This window comes from Megascapheus bottae, unplaced genomic scaffold, assembly GCF_031878675.1.
Source record: "Megascapheus bottae isolate mThoBot1 unplaced genomic scaffold, mThoBot2.hap1 HAP1_SCAFFOLD_48, whole genome shotgun sequence".
NCBI classification, from domain to species: Eukaryota; Metazoa; Chordata; class Mammalia; order Rodentia; family Geomyidae; genus Megascapheus; species Megascapheus bottae.
The window spans coordinates 2,059,165-2,064,836 of NW_028327313.1; the positions used below are offsets into that span (position 1 = coordinate 2,059,165).

The 5,672-nt window shown below is 49.8% G+C and overlaps 1 long non-coding RNA gene across 1 annotated transcript; it reads left to right on the forward strand.

Moving 5' to 3' along the window:
* Positions 1 to 362: 362 nt before the first annotated feature.
* On the forward strand, positions 363 to 5,414 carry LOC150040103 (uncharacterized). Its single transcript, XR_016534074.1, has 3 exons — positions 363 to 1,268; positions 4,632 to 4,724; positions 5,102 to 5,414. It is a non-coding gene; the product is annotated as an uncharacterized LOC150040103 (long non-coding RNA).
* Positions 5,415 to 5,672: the final 258 nt, after the last annotated feature.

Here is a 5,672-nt window from a genome sequence, read left to right on the forward strand (position 1 = left end):
TCCTGAACCTGCCGCCGTCCTGATCCGAGGTGTGGTTCAGAGAGCCGAACCAGGGTTCCCGGGACCCCCAGGGACCCGGACGCTCCTCCCTGAGGTCCTGGCCGGCGGAGCCCCCAGCGGAGCTCCCTCGACACCGACGGGTGCGCAGCTCCACAGCAGCCGCTCGGACCCGGACTCCAGCGGGCGCTCCGGACCCGGGACGTCGGCGTTCGGAGCAGGCGCAGGGTAGACCCGGGACGTCGGCGCTCTGAGCATGAGCAGGGCAGACCCGGGACGTCCGCTCTGAACATGCGCAGGGCAGACCCGGGCTGTTGCGCTCTGAGCATGCGCAGGGGGCGGCACTCGGGGCCGTTCTTCCCGAGGAGGAGCTGCGGGGGTGGAGCTGGGTGGCCCGGCTCCGTGGCGGGTGGGTGCCGGCCCTCGGTCTGCAGCTGGGAAAGCTGCTCCTCTACCCTCGCCGGGGTTCTCTGCTGCGGGTAAAGATGGCTCCACACCCGAGCCTGCGGTCCTCCTCCAGGCCCGGAGCCCCGCCCGCGCCTCCTGGGCCCCCGCCGGGAGCCCCAGGCCGTCTCTGGCGCCCGTCCTCAGCCGGGAGCCCGGGCCCAGCGCGCCCAGCGCAGCTCCGTAGCCCGGGGTGACGGAGGGGCCGTGTCCCGGCCCGGCCCCACGCTCCCCCGCGGTCGTGTTTCCACTCACTGTGCAGTCAGCTCGCGGCCGACACGACGTGGAGCCCCGTCAGTCCCCTCCGTTCGCGGGATGCCTTGTTGCAGAGCAGATCCCAGCGCTGTGGCGGCGTCCATGCACCCGTGAAGCCACCCGATCTTCTCACCACGCGCGTGCCATCCGCAGACGGCCAGGGCTGGACGTGGAGTAGATGAGGTCGCCACTGTCCGCCCTGACAAATGGATGTGTTGTGGGATAGTCTCCTGAAAGGCATAGCTGGAATCACAGATGTGCCCACCAATGTGCACGAAGCATATGGAGTCTCAGCACGGCTGCCTGGGTGCGTGCGCTGTGCTTTCACTTGACTGTGAATGAACTAACCCTTCTGTACCCTCACAAAGACGGCTGCAAATCTGTACATATATGGACACTCATCTAGAAACAGGTGTCTTCTTCTTTTCAGTGCTGGGAAAAGAACTCCAGGCCTTCTGACCATTATGGAGACTCTCCGGGAGTGAGCTACACCCAAACCCTGAAAACAATTGGAATGTTACTCTAAGTCCTCCTAAAGTGTCCCTGGCAACGTGAAAGCAAGGATGTAAAGTGTAAGAAGCAACACTTGCTTGCTTTGTCTGAATAATGTGCCACTAATTATTGTCTCATGGTAGTATTGTATCATTTACGATTTTATTATCACTTTGCATTTGAAGTACTCATTGATTTTGAAAATCACAGCATACTCTATGTCATTTCTTAAGCTGTTAATGCTCCTAAAGCTTAAAAGGCTAGCATAGTGATTGTATATAGAGATTTTTTTTTTTCTTGCCAGTCCCAGGCTTAAGCTCAGGGCCTGATCACTGTCCTTGGGACTTTCTCAAGGCTTGCACTCTACCTACCACTTGAGCCTCAGCACCACTTCTGGCTTTTTTCTATGTATGTGGGACCTAGGAATCAAACCCGGGTCTCAATGCATGCTAGGCAAGCACTTTAGCACTAGGCCAAACGCCCAGTGGTAGAGCACTAGCCTTGAGAAAGTTCAAGGACAGTGCTCAGGCCCTGAGCTCAAGCCCAGGACTGGCAAAAAAAAAAAAAGGCTAGCATAGTTTGCACAAAAACGTTGGTGATTACCTTCCCTACATAGTAATGAAATTAATTCTGATTAGTAAAGTTTTTATTTCATTTTTTAATTTAGGCTGCCAGAAGCACTGTTTCTATTTATACAAAATGCTTTTGAATATATACCCTTGATCACAGATTTTGAAGAAATCATGTAAGATGATAAAGAATTTGAATGGTACAGTAGATATAAGATAAATACAGTTGCAAGAAAATTTGTTTTGACATCAATTTTTTTTGAAATTAAATGATTTTGTACACAAAGCTCTAATACTAAATAATCACAGGATACTTAGGGGGCAGTCAATGTGTACATTTTCAAAAAGTTAGATATTGTTGTTTTATATGAAAGTATAGTATAATCCCTATGTTTTCAGGCTTTAAAATAAACTGTTAGTGTTTTATAAGAAATTATAGTATGGTCCAAATGTTTTCAGGCCTTGGAATAAATGTTGAGTGCCTTGGAGACAGTAGCACAGGAGTTGGCCCAGGTATGGAAGGGTGGGGGAGGGGCAGAAACTGGAAAAGTCATGTTGGAGATGGCACCACAGCCTTGTCAGTGTGCTCACGCAGGTGGCCCTTGAGAGGGAGGAAGGACTTGACCTAGACACAGAGAAGGCACTTGAGGGCCTCTTTTCTTCACCAAGACAAAGTTGACCCCTACCCCCAAACACCCTGCATTTTTTTGGAGAATCCAAGAACAGATACACTGTAGTGCCTTCCAACACAATAAAGACAGCATCATTCCTTGACTAGGGTTCTGTGATGGAAGAGGAAGGTGACCTCTGCCTTGGTAGAGGCCAAGAGTTTATTCTTAAGGAAGCAAAGTTGGCACATACGGCCCCAGAGATTTCATTATGATCCTTCTTGCTGAGGTTGTCTGGGAGGTTTGAGGATCCTGTGAACACAGGACATGGACAGGTGTCTGTCCCTTAGTTACATGTTTCTAAAACATACTTTTTTGTTGTTCGTGGTCTTGGAGCTTGAAATCTGGGCCTGGCTGCTGTCCCCAAGCTCTTCAGCTCCAGGCTTCCACCCTACCCCTGGGTCTGGGCATTGTCCCTGAGCTCTTCAGCTCAAAGCTGCTGCTCTACCCCTTGAGCCACAGCACCACTTCTGGTTTTCTAGAGGTTAATGGGAGATAAAGAGTCTCATGAACTTTAGTACCCTGGCTGGCTTTGAACCACGATCCTTAGATCTCAGCTTCGTGCGTAGGTAAGGATTACAGGCATGAAGCACTGCACCTGGTTACAATTTTGGGTTTTTTTTTTGTCAAGTTCCAAGTATTTTGTTTAATGTTTTTTGGTCTCTGTGCATTTCAAACATGAGTTACAAGGATATTAGTAATTTGCTCCTATAACTTGCTGTTTTGGCAAGCAGAGACAATGTGAGAGGGACTTCTCTTATTTCCTCACCTTTCAGCTCCTCTCTTGTCCATCTCTATTCTTAAAAGGGAGATTTTATTAAAATCCAAAACCAAAACGAATATTCTATCTCTGCTTCTACTTCTGAGGGTAGTAAATTTCCTCCTTCCCTGAAGAATCTCTCCCTCCCTTTCTGTCTCCGGTCCTCCTTTCTTTTTTTCATTTTCTGGGTTCCTTGTATTGAGGACTGAACTCAAAATAAGAGTCTTAGAAGGACTTTCCTGCTGAAGCTGGCTTTGAACCTCATGAGATATCAGCCTCCAGATCAGCAAGGATTACAGTTGTGAGCCACCTGCCATAGCTTTACTTGTCTTGTGTAAACATTGCTGTACTGACTGCTTTTCCTTTTCTTTCTTTTTTTTTGCCAGTCCTGGGCTTGAGCCCTGTCCTTGGACTTTCTCAAGGCTAAAGCTCTACCACTTGAGCCTCAGCACCACTTCCAGCTTTTTTCTATGTATGTGGTACCGAGGACTTGAACCTGGGTCTTCGTGCATGCTAGGCAAGCACTCTACCACTAAGCCAAACTCCCGAACCTCCATTGATAATTTTTATATCAATTTCTACTCCACCTTCCTTCACCTCCTTGTGTGCACTGACTCAAAGCCTGTGGTTCCTTTATGTCCATATTGGAAACTTGAATTTATAACCACGGTAGTTTCCAAAAAACAAACACTAGATGGCACCCTTTGACCGTTGTAGCATTGCACATTGAAGGGTGGGTGATGGACATGAGGGAGGGAAAGAACACAGCACAGGGATCTGTGTATGTGGAGCTCCGTGATTTTCCTGGCATCATAAGTTCGCTGCACTGGTTTCTGCCTGCGTGGAGTCATCAGTACTCTGATACTTAAGCTTGTGCTCTTGCATTTTACATTAGTGATTGAACTCTCAGTAAATTCTGAGTAGAGCTGCAACTGCAGTTGGTGTGGATATATAGAGAACAGCTTCCCCATTTGTTGGGGACTGACTGTGGGGTCAGTGACCGTGACTGTGGGGTCAGTGACCTTGGACCCGCACAATTGAGTACACAAGGAAGTAAGCTCTTATCGTGATTTTGGGCTGTGTCAATAGCTTCTCATTTAACCTGTTTGGGACTTGATAGCTTCTCATTCAACTTTCAGACTTGATACTGTTTGTACGAATGTAGCCCCTGGCAGTTCCCTAGTTCAAAGAAGTGTATTTAAGATTGAGAACTGGAAATAAACTGGGCTACAGTCTTGGGCTACAGGCTTCTTAAGCTGTGGCTCCTGATTTGGGCTGTAGCCCTCCTGAACCCCATCTGTTTGTCTCTCTTCTATTTTTTCCTAGTCCTTGCCCCCTATTTCAGGAATCCCAATCTGCGAACCCTGGTTTGCTGCCGGTTGGCCCCGGCACCCATTCAAATCAAAGACATTTTGTCATGTTTTCCCTTTGGCCTAACACTTTTAGCTCAAGTCTGTAGCCCCAGTCATTCAGGAGGCTGCAAGAAATCTGAGGACCAAGACTCAAAATTCTCCTCTACAATATGGCATCTGTCTCCAGGCAAGTGGATCCTCTTAACACCAGGATTTAGAGGAGGGAAGCACTCAGACTGATCAGCTATGGCTGGGCTGCAAGTGGGAGTGCCCATGTATCCAAATGGGATTGGTAGGGCGTCCATGTCAGCGACAGGCCATTCCTTTGGGCCTGTGTGGGTTGTCCTGCAGCCCTCCACCCATCCTGCATCAAGTCCCCAAACCTTTTCCTTTGAGGGGGTCCATTTCAAGTAGTAGATGCTTGTACATGTGGGTGGCTAGAATGTTCAAGCTCTGTCAGGTGGGTAGTTTGATGGGAAATGGAAAGATTTTTTTTAAAAAAAGCCATGATGAGAAAAAGCTGCTCCTCCTTGTAACATCTCTTTATCTTCCACACCCCACCAGGGACCGCTGGATAGACCACAGGACCAGGGAGAGATGCCTAAACCACTCAGTACTGAGCAGAAGGCAGCCAGCCAGGAATCCGATCCAGTGCACCTTTGGTGTGTGTGGAGGTTTTGCTGAGCCAGGATGCAAGGCGAGATTTGGGGGAAGAAGCAAACCTCCTGTCCAGGCCCCTGAACACCCCTGGGCCTCTGGCTCCTGCTCCTGCTCCTGCTCCTGCTCCTGCTCCTGCCCCTGCCCCTGCCCCTCCTCCTCCCCAGCTCCCTCCCCCTGCCCCCACTGCAACCTCACAGCCCTCCCCTAGAAATAAAATAAAAGGACCCGTTTGCTTGAATCACATTGTCTTTGGCTTGTGTTTGTATTCCACTCCCAAGATGAAAGGGGGTTGCATTCATTTCTGATGCCTGAGGCCAGGGCTGGCCAGAGAGAGAAGGTTCTTTGGGGTTGGGGTGTGGGGCAGGCAGATGGACAGATGGACGATGGGGTGGGGTGGTGGGATTGGTTGGGTTGGCCCCTGAACTCGCTCGCCAGTTTCTGGGAGTGTCCAAGCACCAGGGAGGGGACTTGAGGA